The sequence below is a fragment of the Gavialis gangeticus genome, unplaced genomic scaffold (genome assembly GCF_001723915.1).
Source record: "Gavialis gangeticus isolate Ggan-Ray unplaced genomic scaffold, GavGan_comp1, whole genome shotgun sequence".
Lineage (NCBI taxonomy): Eukaryota > Metazoa > Chordata > Crocodylia > Gavialidae > Gavialis > Gavialis gangeticus.
In genome coordinates, this window is record NW_017729033.1 from 36,849,216 (window position 1) to 36,864,394 (window position 15,179).

The 15,179-nt window shown below is 43.8% G+C and overlaps 1 protein-coding gene across 4 annotated transcripts in view; it reads left to right on the forward strand.

Annotated features, from left to right (window-relative positions):
* The window catches only part of C1QTNF7 (C1q and tumor necrosis factor related protein 7), a 103,830-nt gene that overhangs the window by 29,692 nt on the left and 58,959 nt on the right, over window positions 1–15,179 (forward strand). Inside the window, exon 1 of one of the 4 annotated variants that reach the window (XM_019526588.1) lies at window positions 5,952–6,234. The exons of 2 other annotated variants lie outside the window; for them this stretch is intronic. The gene's annotated coding sequence lies outside the window, so the exon portion shown is untranslated. Of the gene's footprint in view, window positions 1–5,951; window positions 6,235–15,179 lie in introns of those variants that run through there. One more of the 4 variants, XM_019526583.1, reaches the window with a different exon arrangement.

Sequence of the window (15,179 nt, forward strand, 5' to 3'; positions counted from 1 at the left end):
CCGCCAGCCTATAAGAGAACACACGCTTACCTTTAGGATCCTTCATCAAACAGATCCTTGCCAACATGGTCTCTGGCACTTGAGCCAGACCCTTCCAGAAAAGGATGAATTTACGTTTCAAAAGAAGAGACATGTAAAAGTGTTCGATCACAGAGCCCGCGCAGGGACAATGTCCCCTTGCCATTGCAGCAGGCAGCTCCTAGCCCCAGCTCCAAGATCAGAGTGGGCAATGTCCCAGCATCTGACTTTGATCTTGGAGCCAGATGTGGAGCTGCCTGCTGCGTGGACAAGGGAACATTGTCCTTGCCAAGCTCCACAATCAGAGTGGGGGTTGGGCAGCAGGGAGCTGCCTGGGGCAGGGGTGGGGGTGGGAGGTAGCTGCCCTGGAGGAGGAGCAGCTCCCCCCCTCCCCAAGATCTCAGGCCTGACACTGGTGCCCCCTGCCAGCCTATGGCTGGCACCTGGGAGAGCCTAGAGTTCCCCCTGGCTTCCATATAGTAGCAGAATAAGAAAGGAGCATCCCTGCACTGAGCTGCTCCCTTTGGGAGCAAATTTGATTCCAATGGATGTATGTGTGTAGACATGCACTCTGGGAGAGTTCACTGTGCAGTATTTTATTATGCAGTAAGCTTTCTGAGCATTAATTGCACATGTTGTAATGCCCAATGTGTCCTCAGTGATCAAGCAGCAGAGGCAGAGAGGGGTTTGGGGTTGAAGGGCACCCCTGAACACAGGGCTAAGTACAGACAGTCAGAAAGCCTAAGGCTGAATCACCTCCTTCTTCGCAGGTTAGTCTAAGCTGCATAGATTGAACTGATAAGCAAGTGAACAGACATTCACTTTTGATTCTGGAAATGCAGCCAGCTGCCTTAAGGGCCCAGTACAGAAGCCAGGGGGTGCTACAGCATGCCTCCCTGCTGGGCTGGAATACATAGCTTGGGCCAAGACTAACCTGTCTACCCTGTGAGGGGGGGTTGTGGGGGAGGTGCAAAGCAACCTAGGATGCTGGGGGACTGTGAGTTAGCTTGAATCTGAAGGGGATCTGGGACAAACCATTTTAACCTCAACCAGTTCAATCTGATTCTACATCCATCCAGGTTTATCTTAAACTGGTTTCAGACATTTTGAAAGTGGTTTATGTACAACTGAACTTCTGTTGTTTCATAGTTGATAGGGTCGGAAGGGACCTAAGCTGATCATCAAGTCTGACCCCTTGCCATGGCAGGAAAGAAAGCTGGGGTCAAACGACCCCGGCTAGGTGATTGTCAAGCCTCCTTTTGAAGACCCCCAGGGTAAGAGCGAGCGCCACTTTGCTTGGAAGTTGGTACCAGCTCCTAGCCTCCCTGGCTGTGAAGTAGTGCTTCCTGATGCCTAGCCTGAACCTACTCTCAGTCAACTTATGGCCATTATTCCTTGTTACTCCCAGTAGTGCTCAGGGGAGCAGGGACTCTCCCATTGCCTGCTGGTCCCCCTTGGTAAGTTTATAGACGGCCACCAGGTCCCCCCTCAGCCTTCTCTTGTGGAGGCTGAACAGGTTCAGGTCCCGTAGCCTCTCCTCGTAGGGCCTACCCTGCTGCCCCGTGATCATGCAAGTGGCCTCCTCTGCACCCTCCCGATGCTATCCACATTCCTCCTGAAGTGCAGCGCCCAGAACTGGATGCAGTACTCCAGCTGCGGCCTGACCAATGTCATGTAGAAGGGGAGGATCACCTCCTTGGACCTGCTTGTGATGCATCTGTGGATGCATGACAAGGTGCGGTTGGCCTCCCTGACCACGTCCCCACATTGGTGGCCCATGTTCATCTTGGAATCAATAGCGACTCCAAGATCCTTTTCTGCCTCTGTGCTGACAAGAAGAGAGTTATCAGTTAACTGTTTAACCGATATACTTACAGGATGTTAAATGGATAATTTTTTACCTTATATTTACATTCCTAATTCAAATACTATTAAGGCAAATTGAAACCCAATTTCAACAATTTATAAAGTATTGCAAAATTTACATTAGCAAGGAAGAATAAGAAGGTAAGCAGGCCACCTCTCTCAGCACTGACCAAGCTACGTCAATAAATTACGCAACCCAAATTACAATTTTAAGAACTCATTTTATTTATGTGCATTTTACTCATGTACACCTGGAATATTTTATTACTGTAGAATGAATGAACAAAATTTTAATCCAGAATAAAAATTATCTGTATAAAAAAGATTTATATTATTTAGGTTAGAGGGTCAAATCAAGTACAGCTTTGAACCAGTTTCTGATCACTTATACTGGTTTATGTGCAATTTCTGTTCCTAGCCCAGAAGTGTGGCTCAGAGGTACACCTGACTGCACCTGGGATCTGAGTCAACAACTAGAAGACCTTAATGAGTGGGATGCTGCAGAGAGTGCACAGAGAAAAGATTTGCAACAGTATTTGTTACAGAAAAAAATGTGGAGAAGCATTTATCCGTAATGGTTCCATAAGCACATGGGATGTGTCACTGATTTGGTAACAGGAATACTTCCAGTGTGAGATTATAATGCTGTAGAATATTAAATTAATATAGTATTAATGATGTTGGCTACAAAGGACCAACTCACAGAATCATCATAAAATTCTAGTTTATTAGATGGATGCAAAAGTCAGATCATAAAACTTAGGGCTGATCCCCTCAAACACACACACTCACAGTAGCTAGCTATGAATACTAAGCACTGGTGTCAAGATATACCTAATTGATTGAGAGTAGGTTCAGGCTTGATATCAGGAGGCATTACTGTACGGTTAGGGCTGCCAGGCTCTGGAATGGACTCCCAAGGGAGATGGTGCTCTTCCCTACCTTAGGGGTCTTCAAGAGGAGGGTGGATAGATATCTGGCTGGGGTATTATGATCCCAGCACTTGTTCCTGCCCAGGGCAGGGGGTCGGACTTGATGATCTACTCCGGTCCCTTCCGACCCTACCAACTATGAAACTATGAAACTTGCAAGATCATCATAAAATTCTAGTTTTTTAGATGGATGCAAAAGTCAGATCATAAACCAAAGTTAAGGTATACTTGTAATAAAAATATATTTTGTAGGTGCTTTTATGGGTGTAAAATACTATTCTGCATTGGTATGTCTCCCCTTCATTGCACTTGGTCTATTTGTTGTATGTGACATGGCATTTCACCCTTTTATATTTTCTGCTTTTTAACTTTGTAGCAAATGTACTTTATGTTTTAAAATAAGTTGTACTATATAACAATGTTAGCAAGGGCGGGAATTGAACTGTGACTTTCCTGTATTGAGCTGGTCCCTGAGTGAATCATGATTGACTGCATAACACAGTAGCTAGCTATGATAATGAGTTAGTGAGCAAGGATTAACACCTATAAAAGCACAGACTAACCAGAGGAAAGAATCAATACAGAGCTGGGTACCCTTTGAAACTTCACTATTAAAGGTACAGAAGCTCTGGTTTGAACTAATGAACACTGGAGACCAACTCTTGGGACTGAATACCTCCCGATCAACCGCTCCTAGGTGTTCATCTAGCCTCCTCTTAAAGACCCCCAGGGTAGGAGCCAGCACCACTTCTCTTGGAAGTTGGTTCCAGATCCTAGCCGCCCTGACAGTGAAGTAGCGCCTCCTGATGTCTAGCCTGAATCTACCCTCTGCCAGCTTGTGACCGTTATTTCTTGTCTCTCCTGGTAGTGCTCGGGAGAACAGGGACTCCTGCACTGACAAGAAGGGAATTCCCCAGTTGGTCCTTTGTAGCCAACATCATGGCCGCAGCAGGGCCAGCAGGCCTGTAGTTTTCACCCCCCTCTGCCACAAGACAGACACAGCCCCACAAGCACCCATGACATGAGTTTACCTGTCAGCAGCTAGGGGTGCAGGGCCCCAGAACCCCCCTGCACTGACCTCCGTGACAGCTGGCAGGCTTCGTGCCCTCAGCAGGGACTAGCAGGCCTGCAGCTTTCAACCTGCTGTGCCTTAACACACAGTGTCACCCATGTCACGAGTTTTACTTGTCTGCAGCTTGAGGTACAGTTTTCCCCAAACCCTTGCACCTATCTCCTTGAAACTTAGCAGGCTTTATGGCCTCCACAGGGACTAGCATGCTCGCAGTTTTGACCTCACTGTGGCTTAACACATACATGTGACACAAGTTTTGCTTTCAAGACTTTGGGGTGCAGTTTCCCTGAGCCCCCTGCACCTATCTCCTTGAATCTTGGCAGACTTCATGCCCTTAGAAGGGGTACTGTTCCTGCAAGTTCCATCCAAATCAGGCCAGAAATGACAAAGTTATATGCTGTTTCAACCTTCCCCATTATAGCCTACGGGCGAAACGCTGAAACAGCGTTGAAACGGTGAAACTGGTTCAACAGAACAGAAAGGAACAGCCGTTTCAAAGTGAAACAAAATTCGAAATGGAACGCTGTTCTGTCGAACCCTCGAAATGCTGGGTGAAACGCAAGGCTGATGTTTCGCACAGTCCTAAATGATACCATATGTGCCACAGAAGAAGAAAGAGTCCATTGTGTAATCCTTTGGTTCCAGAATGTCCTGTCACCAATACAGCTGCTTTGATATATCAAACATAAAATTAGAGTGAGTTATAATAAAGGAAAGCAATGAGCTAAGAGAACAACTTATTGAAGTCTATAGGAGTTTTGCCGCTGACATGAATGCTGTCTACCATTCACCCATTGCCTTCATTATCTGTAACTTTTTCAGTGTTAATAGGAAATATGTATGTGCTTTGAAAAGATTCTCTAGTCTGTAAATTGTTGTATGTCTGTCCAAGTACACCTTAAAATTCATGCTATGTTCACTAAAGCTAATGGCAGTATTCTTGTTTTATATACTGGATTGAATTTCACTCTCTTTATCTTGTGAAAGTCTATGATGTAGGGGTAGCAGAAAGCCATTGGACTTAAGACCTCTAAATAGAGGATAGGTGATGTTCGGATGGTCCCTAATCTTCTAAATTTCTACATAAAGATGAGGAGTTACTCCCTTAGGAATAATTATATTGAGTTAGGGATTGTGGGACTGTTTTTAAAACTAGTAACCAATATAGTCCATACCAAAATATCAACAGACCTTACAGTTTGAAAGGGTTAGAAAGTATTCTTTAAAAAACAAGAAAGGCACCTTCGATTGTTATAGAAAGTATGCTTCTATGCTTCTTTCTGTTGAGAATGGAAGAGAGAGGTTATTAATTTGGCACCTGCAGGACTAATCTTTAAAATGGGAACTGACCTATATTTTTAATCCAATTTGCCCAATAATTTTGCATCTATTTTGTTGAAGAGCATGGATTTTCTTTTTACTCAAATCTTATAGCTGAGTATCTTGGCCCAGCTTGTTTTTGACACAGTCTAACCATTTGCTCTAGTGGCATTTGGTCCAAAGGCCTGTCTTGTTGTTTTATGAAAACTAGAAATATTTGAAATGGTACCAAAGGACAGAATGAAAGAGGAGAGAGATGGAAAGTGGGAAAGGAAAAAAATAAAAGCCAACCTTTTTTAGGAGGAAGGAAAAAGCTGTAAAAGGCTAAGTCTACTCCACTGCTATATATGATACTGTGAATGCCAAACTTCAATCTGGGTTGCATTTACTGGCTGAGATATTGAAACTGTTAGAAATGAACATTTATAATAGTCAATTGAAACTAATTAGAAATATAAATGAGAATAAGCAGAAGGATCAAAACTAAGAAGCGCAATTCTTCATGGGGAGTTGAAAGATGAGAGAGTGAGGCATTTATTCTATTTATTTTATTTTTATGAGCAAACAAAGAACCAAAAACATGCACAATGTTTATTCCAATGTCTCTCTGCAGGAAGTATTCATATAACATGCTAGTGTTTAACATGACATACCACAGTTCCTATGCTGAAATTGCCCACTCTTATGTTACTGCTCAAGTATGCATTCAGAAGAGAGCCAACAGATATAGCAGATTAACTCAAGTTGCCGAGGTCTAGGATTCTTTTTTTGGATTCAGCCAAGAAGGGAACTCTTAATAACAAATGATATTCTCTCTGCTTTACATTCTGCTGTCAGTGTGCATCACTGATAAAACAGTATGTGAGAATATTTTTAAAGGGGAATCAGGAAATTACTTATCAATCTGAAGCACCAGAGAGTTATGTGCAGTCTTCGGTGCCAAAGTTAGAGGTTTTTCAACAAAGCAAAACATCTGCATGCACTGTAATTCAGAGACTCCAGCTGCTAGGAGCTCTTGCAAGCCATGTAAGTAAAGGGCTTCATTCCTGTGAAACAAACTTTCTTTATTCTCTTATCTCGTAAAGATTCTTAAATAACCCAAATTCCACCTAAGTTTGCTAATGCTAATTCTGTTTTTATCTGTCTGTGTTGCACTGAATAATGAATACCCATGGGCAAGATAAATAACTTACCTATTCAAAGAATGCTTTGCTGGTGAACTGTGTTAGAAGTAGAATTTGTATGCTCGTCACTCTGACTCTCCTTGCTTTTAAGATTGCTGATTGTTCTGGTCTATATTTGTGATTTCTTTAATTTCGTACTGTGCTTTAAAGGGCAGTATGAAGCTGACAGCAACATGCAAAACCTATGTAAATAAAAGTCATTAACGGAAAGCAGGTTTACACAGGGGTATTACTGAGGTCTCTAGTATTGTGTGAACAGTATTAAACTTGGGATATTGGTGGGATTCATGTTGTAGTCATTAGGGTTGGGAAAGGCATACGAGGTGCTTTGCTTGCTTTATAATAGCTCATCTCACTGTTCTTGTTTGTATTTAAATTCCACATTAATCATTACTGTGTGGCCTTTTTACTCTTAAAAGTTTCTCTGCTCTTCATGCTGCAGCCTAAAGAAGTGATATATTTTATTAATGTTAAGCGAAATCCCACAGTCTACACATTTTTTGCCCAGGCCAAATTCCCACTGATGTCTCTATGCTCAAGTACGCAGTACAGGCTTTGGCTCCTTCTTCTATTGATTTCATACGTGCAGATAGTTTGACAAATGAATGAAGAGCCACTGTTGTACCAAAAAAGCTTCGAAAGCTGTGTGTCTTTATTACGCAGGGCAGGTTTGTTTTTGTGATCTTTTGAAAATATCAGGGGTTCACCTGAAGCTTATCCAAATGTTATATCTCCTGCTACTCAAATAGATTCTAAGCTTGCCCACAATCGCTATAGTTTTACAAAAGTACCTAATGCCCTTTGACTTTCTAGCAGGATCACTTTCCCTCCCACCTATAAATACCCTCTAGCAGGTGCCTCCTTCCATACCTTTAGCTCTCCTACAGACACTAGCTCTCTTCTGTAGATTCCTTAATGAAAACCTGTTAGACTTCCACCTGGTAATACTAATTATTGCTATTTTTTTTTATTATTATTATATGTATACAATGTATCTTTCATATAAAACACACTTTTTCCAAAAGCCAGCTGCTGAAAATTGTACTGAGCATTATATGCAAAGAAATACAGTAAGAGCAGTTTCTGCTTCTTACCCTGCAAAAGCAAAAGTATAGTCTGCACACAATCCCCAGGGAGCAGAACAATGAGCAGGCTTGGCTCCCCAACTGCTGCTGGTCAGTTACTACAAGAAAAACTCTTTTGTCCTTCATTTTGCCTTTCAAAAACAAAGCGTGTATTTTATTCCAAGATGCACTTTATGTAATAAAATACAGTATTACCACAGTGTCTCGTTGTGCAAGGTACTCCACAAACACAACGGGACACTGCTACAGAGGGCTGGATACCACTCCCAACCCTACCACAAACCTTAACTTCCCCTGTCCTTTTTTCACCTTTAGAGACAGGAACTTTGAAGGGATGAAGAGGACAGTGTCCAGTATAAGGGGCTGAGCCAAAGTCCACTGAAGTCAAAGGAAATACACCCCAGGACTTCAGTCAGTTTGAATCAGGTTCCATGTGCATAAATATTGGAGAGCTGAGGAATATTAGTGGGATATTTATTTAACCTTATTCTGCTCCCTATGAATTTGGTGGCAACACCTGATTTGTCTCCAGTGAGAAAAGGATATGGCTCATTGTGGGAAAACTTCCACTGTGGGTGGAAAGAGTTACATTTTGGAGGGCCATGAGGTAAAGAATATTTTCACATATTGATGATCTGTGTAATGCTAGATTTAGGTACAATTTGGAGATGGGTGTCACTTGGTATGACACTCTTATTTCCTTTGCTTCAACTTATTCATGCTAAGTCAGAATCACCATACTCTAGCAAGGAAATGAGGCTGTATTTTCAGAATTTATGTACATTCATGCCTTTTATTAGTCTCCTGGCAAATGCATCTTTTGAACACTAAAGCCTTCTGGACTTTTCATAGTCTGCTGCTTTGATGCAGCAGATGTCTGTGATAAGCAGATGGTTATAGCTTTGAATGTTAACATCTTTAAATGTTCTGCTGTGTATTTTTATGGGGAGGAACCCGCTCTCTCTTACTAGATAGAATCAATGCAGTAAATAAAGAACAGCAATGTCTGGGTTTGTGGTATCATTTCCTAGTCCACAAATTAATAAGCCATTCACCCGCTAAATTATTTTCTTGTGAGACATTTTCACTTCCGTTACATAATAGGTGTTTTCAAGTTAGAAATCAAAATCTTCTCTCAGAGTTGGAACAGATGTAACATTTGAAGCATTTCAGGCACATACAGACATACAGCCGCCTGCCACACCTCCCAACTGAACCACTTCAAAATTGCGGCTAGAACAAGGAGACACACAAGGGAGTGTGGGGCCTCCGGTCTCTTGGTTATGGCAGGGAGGCATGCTCCAGAAGTACTTCAAAAGTTATTTTTGCTCCCACACTCAGATGCACTAATCTGATGCAAGCTTAGGCAGCGCAAGCAAGCAAAATGAGGCATCTCTTGAGCTGCAGTCATATAACTAAGAACTAAATTTGGACTCTGATGCATATTTAGTAAAAAGGCTGAAATGTCAGTGTTAAAAAACATCAAAGAAAAGACTGCAGTGCCTGTCATAGTACCTAAAATGAGATACAGTTAATTTTTGTGCTAACTTCTTATTTTCAAGAGCAACTGTATTCATGAAATAATCCGTTGTGTGAATTACTGAAGAATAGAGGATCTTGGCCTACCAATAGGTTTTAGAAGATAAGCTGAAAAAACAAAGGTGAGATCTTGACCGCAGTGAAGTCAGTGGCAATTTTTTCATTGATTTCAGTGAGGCCAGGTTTTCATCCAACAAGCATTATGATGTTTGAGATTTGCATTCTGTCTAAAACTTTTTCTCTCGTCTCCCCTTTACTTTCAGACTTATGCAATCTGTTCTGCAGACAGACTATGGCATGTCAGAGCATTGTTTAAAACAGAATTAATTGATTTCAAAGGCAGAAAACTGTGTGTGTACTGTAATTTTTTTGTCAATTAAAATGACATCTGATATGGATTTAATGTGCAGGGCACCACAGCTGATCTGCCAAAGCATAAAACCTCATTCTGATCAATGTTTTGGAGTGTTTCAACTACAAATGATCCCAGGATGGAGTACAACAGAAAGCTGATACTTCCCATTGCTGATAATTGCCTCCTCTAGGGGATTTTTGCATCTTCCATAGTGCAAGCTGTGACTGATCATTGCCTTTGGCAGAACACTGGATTTAGATGAACCACAGGTTTGAGCAAGCATGGCAATTCTTTTGGATCCATTTGGGGGGGATCATTATGGCCTGTTCTTTTTTCTGATACTGTAGAAAAATATATAAATACAATATAAATAAATAGAGATCTAAAAAGAGTTGCAGCAGATGGTCCATGATGACTAGAATTATTTGATGGTACAAAGCTTAGGAATTTGTTTACAAATTGGGAGAGATTTGGCTGAAACATCTGACGAAGGGAATGCTTTTCTATTTTAAATTGGGATTGTTTAAAGGCTATGAACGTGACTATATGAGACAGTATGAACTGTATGAGACTCATACTGTATGAGACTGTATGAACATGTGACTTTATGATTCCAGGTGGCACTCTGCGACCTAACAGCAGCATTGCTCACAGAAAGGTAATTTTAAAACAGTATTAATGGTGCAAAAATAGTATGTGTGGATGTGTACCAGGCTTCTTTTTCCTTTCTGAAAAATGAGGGGAAAATCAGAGCCCAGGTATAACTCCTACATATTCATGTGGTGAACACTGGAATTGAACACAGAATTGAACCTGCATCTCCTGAATCCTATGTTCAACCCTTAAACATTGTGTATTAGAATAATGAGGCAGTGGAATATGCTGCCTGGGGAATTTGTGGACTCTCCGTCACTTCTTGAACTAGAGGTGTTCAAGAAGAGGGTGGGCAGCCACTGGTTGGAGATGATTTAGGCTATGTCTGTGTTCTACTATGGGTATTTCCCATGCTTCTGAGCTTTGCTGATCGCCGTGTGGGACAGGGAGGAAATTCCCTCTCCCCGCCCCCGCACTGCTATGAGGTTTTTGAAGCCTTTGTCAGAGACATTGCCTGTTGGTTACAGCCAGCACTGTGGATTTTGACTGGTGTATGCCAGTACTCCTGCTGGGACATAAAGCCAGAGATTCCTGGCTAGAGGGTCTTGCCCCTCTGCTCTGGGTCAGCCTGATCGTCATATCTGAGATCAGGAAGAAATTTTACACCGTGGTCAGATTTGAGAGGACTGTGGAGGTTTTTGCTTTCCTCTGTAGAACAGGGCATGGCCCTCTTCCTGGGATTTCTTGAGCATATGTTAACAACCTTTACAACAGCAGGACATTGGCCACTGTGGTCCCCCTGCTTTACTTGTGGCAGGCTAGGGTATTGTATCTTGGTTATGTCAGCGTTGACTGTGTAGTTTTGCTTAGAGCTTAGACAATGGATTTTTATAAGATGGTTTAGACAGGGATAAACCTGTCTTAGACAGAGAGTTCATAGATTTCATAGATTTCATAGATTTAGGGTCGGAACGGACCTAGCAGATCTTCTAGCCCAAACCCCGCCAGGGCGGGAGAACAACAAAACCCCAAAACAAAAACGGGACTCAAATGAGTCCAGCCAGGTAGGCATCCAGCCTCTTCTTAAAGACCCCCAGGGTAGGGGCCAGCACCACTTCCCTTGGAAGTTGGTTCCAGCTCCTAGCCGCCCTAACTGTGAAGTAGTTTTTGCGGATGTCCAATCTATACCTCCTCTCCATCAACTTGTGCCCATTACTCCTTGTTATGCCAGCGGGCGCTAGGGGAAACAGCGTCTCCCCCAAACCCTTCTGGTCCCCCCTAGTGAGTTTATAGACGGTCACCAGGTCCCCCCTCAGCCTTCTCTTGTGGAGGCTGAATAGGTTCAGGTCCCGCAGTCTCTCACTGTAGGGTCTGCCCTGTTGTCCCCGGATCATGCGGGTGGCCCTCCTCTGGACCCTCTCCATGTTGTCCACATCCCTCTTGAAATGGGGCGCACAGAACTGGACACAATACTCCAGCTGTGGCCTGACCAGCGTCGCGTAGAGGGGGAGGATCACCTCCTTGGCTCTACTCGAGATGCACCTGTGGATGCACGACAAGGTCCGGTTAGCCCTGCCAACCATGACCTCGCATTGTCGGCCCATGTTCATCTTGGAGTCAATAATGACTCCAAGATCTCTTTCTGCCTCCGTGCTCTCAAGTAGGGAGTTCCCCATTGTGTAAGTGTGCTGCTGGTTCCTACTGCCCAAGTGCAGCACCCTGCACTTGTCCGTATTGAAACGCATCCTGTTCCTGTTAGCCCACCCCTGTAACCTATCCAGATCCTTCTGCAATCTCTCACTCCCTGCTAGCGTGCTCACCTCCCCCCAAATTTTGGTGTCATCAGTTGGAATAGATGACCTCTGAAGATCCCTTCCTGTCCTACTTTTCTATGTTTCTGTGTGTGGTAAGGCAACTAGCAGGCCTATAAGAAAAAATAAGAGATGATATAAAAAAGATTTTAAATACAAAGTTGTGTTGCATTCACCCTGACTTCAGTGTCTTGGGTCTGTGATTTCCTCTTGCAGTCAGAAACCAGGACAAATAAGAACAGCACAGCAAAAAGGAAAAGAAGTAAAGAAAAAAAGATCAGGTAGTCTCCCAATCCAGCTAGAATAACCTAAACTGTACTGAGCTAGCAGCAAGGGAGACAGAGAAGAAGCGTTAAAAAACTTTGATAAGTCTAGACTGCAGTCCCAACATCGGTGCAACAGGAAATTCTTGACAGAAAGCAAGAAGGAGGCCAAAACGTTGCAAAACAGAGAACTGCAGCTAAACACTGATGGCTTCAACTATAGTGGAGAGCTGAGAAATGTGATTCTTCTGCTTTCACGAGAATCAACCCACTGAAAATCTTATTGCTTTCTGGTCTATTGGGCAGGCCATGATATCAAGTCTGGAGTGACCATTCCTAGCTGGGTAATACAATCTACTTCAGTGAATGATATCTCAGGATTAATTGAAATTACCAGATGACTCTCCATCATTTCAAGTGCAGTTGTAGAGGGGTCAAACTCATCTTTCCCTGTCTTGGGATCTGAAAGTAAATTATCTTTGGAAGTGTTCTGTGCTTTTCCTCTGAAGCCTCAAAGAAATTTGCTGATTCCTGAAGTTGCATTCCTCTTATGCCCAGCCCCCAGTTTTCTCAGAGGAATGTTGAAGCATTGTGCAATACAGAGAATAAAGCAACTTATTCTTTAAGTCATCACATCCCTCATTAGCCCCATTGGCACACTCTCTTGTGGTGAATTGTTTGTGGAAAGAAAATTGAGGTCCACTACCCCAACCATCCCTTCTTAGCCAGGCCTTTGGAGGCCTGACTTCCTGTATCTGCAGAAGGTGGAAGATCAATATCAAATTTGTCAAGTACTTTTATAGGCACCAGAGTGCCAAACCCTTGTGAGTGCTGAATCCATGAATTCACATCTGGGTGAAATATTCTTAAGAGGAGATGGTACAGGGGTATGTCAGAACTCCTTGTTCCTTTTTTGTTTTTTGTTGCCTTCAAAGCACCTTGACTTGATACTGACCTTCTTAGGGCCACCACGCCCTTCATATCCTCCCCCCTGTGAGGAGTTATCCAAAGCAAGGGAGGGCCCCCTGCACTCCTGAAGGATGATATATGACTTTGAGAATGCAGGAAAGTCAATTGAGTAGTAGCTGAACATCTCAAAAGGGCAGAATAAATTCCTAAAACATGGTTTCAAGTTCAGGCACCCCGCCCTATCCTTCCCTGGGCTCAAGAGTCTTGTTTGTCTGGCTATTCTATTCCTGTTACATGTTGCTCCTTTATGAAAAGTTTGAATAAGAGTTTTGTCACCCAACACTTTTTGAAAAGGAAAATTAGTGAGTGTTCAGAGTGGCCAGCTGGGTATATAGAGTAAGAAAGTTAAAGTCTGCATAACAGAACATAAAGATGGACTTGCAGTGCATACATCCTGATCATGTGCCTCTGGGTCTCTCTGTTCACCAAACATAAAAGCATTCTTCCTCTATAGGTATCATGCTCTTCATTTTTATCAAATTGCCATAAGATGAGAGGGAGTCCAATTTAACAGTAGGTTGTTTAGGTCCCTGTTTGAAATGAGATAAATTGGGCCAAAGGCAAACCTGGGTGACTTGCATGAGGCTTTCGAAAGTGAGCGTCTTGGATGTGCTACTCAGTAAGTGTCAATATTGATGCCTAAGTCTTGCCCCTGTGAAAGATAATGCCCTGCCAAGTTTTATCCATCTAGATATGGTGCATTATTATTGCATACAGTCCAGTTACAGATATGAGCTAAGTGAAGATGCTGCCAGACCCTAAAAGTACATCTCCATTGTGCGTAGGGACATCGGATGTCAGCTGAGATCTATCTCCTAGTTGGGTAAGCTAGTTCAGGTATAAATTATGCAATAAGGCCCTGTAGAAAGGGAACACCACAACATGAACCAATCACAAGGTTTCAGCATTTATGGAGTGCATTTTCCTAACTTTACTTTCCTGCAAAGTTCTGAAGCATACCCTTAAAGTCAAGGGTGGCCAATTATTTTGGCTGGTGGACCACTTAACAAGTTTTACTGAGCTGTCAAGGGCTGCACACTTACAATCTATCAAAAGATATCATTTTAACAAATTATAGATGAAAAACAAATCATATACTAAAAATCTAATGTCTACTATAACACATTTATTTCAAAACATTGTATTTGTCCTGGTTTATATTTTTTGAGCAGTATATATAGAGGTAATTGCACAATAGCTCAAAATAAAATCTTACTCTTATGTATTGTGTGTTTGATGAAGTGGGAGGTTAGGGTATATGTGGAAGGGGGGATGTATGGGGGGCACACGCATGTGTGTGGGGGGGCCAAATCCTGCTAGATCCTGGGAGCCTGCCAGGAGGAAGGGAGGGAGTGGGGGGAGTGGGCAGGGGGAGGATGCAGCAGAGCTCACCTGGGCAGTGCTGTGAAGATGCAGGCATGGTCTGCGCCCTCCCCCATCTGGCCCATGGCTGTGCTCTGCATGGGGCTGAACCCTGGCCGCTGCTGCCCAAAGCAGCCTGTGCCATGCTCCTGTCTACACCCCTGCCTCCCCCCCCCACACGCTGGGCAGCTCCTACCCCAGCACGCAGGGCTCCAGCTCCAGGCCACCTTTCACCCACTCGGACACCCTCAGGTGGCTTCTCGTTATGCCAAGTGGCCAAGCCCTTGGCTCATTATGCCAAGTGGGTGAAAGGCAGCCAGAAACTGGAGCTGTAATCCCACGCACTGAGGCAGGAGCCACCAAGCTACAGCTTCCCCTCCAAACCTGGCTGGGCATGTGGTGCCAGACACAAATCCCCTGAGCCTCCCCCACTTCCCCATGCTACCTGCTGTCCAGAGCAGTGCAGAAGGGACAAGAGGAGAAGGAGGAGGAGCTACTGGAGGTGGGGGGAGCCAAGCAGGATCCAGGCAGTTGCAACAGCAGCAGGAGCAGAAGTGCTGGGAAAAGTGGTGATGCATAGGGGGTGCATGGGGGTGCACCCCCTGAGAGCACTGGTGCACTCCCCGCTTAGGTAATGGGCAGGGAGGGTAGGTGGGAGCGCTGGTGCCCCCCCCTGCGAGCGCTGGCTAGGGAGTGGGGGCACCAGGTGAAGCACCGCTGGCACTTCTGGTAGTGCCACAGCCACTTTTGGGAGCTCTGCTTGCGCTTCCCAATTGGCCCAATTGGGACCCCCTGCCCCCCCCCCCCGG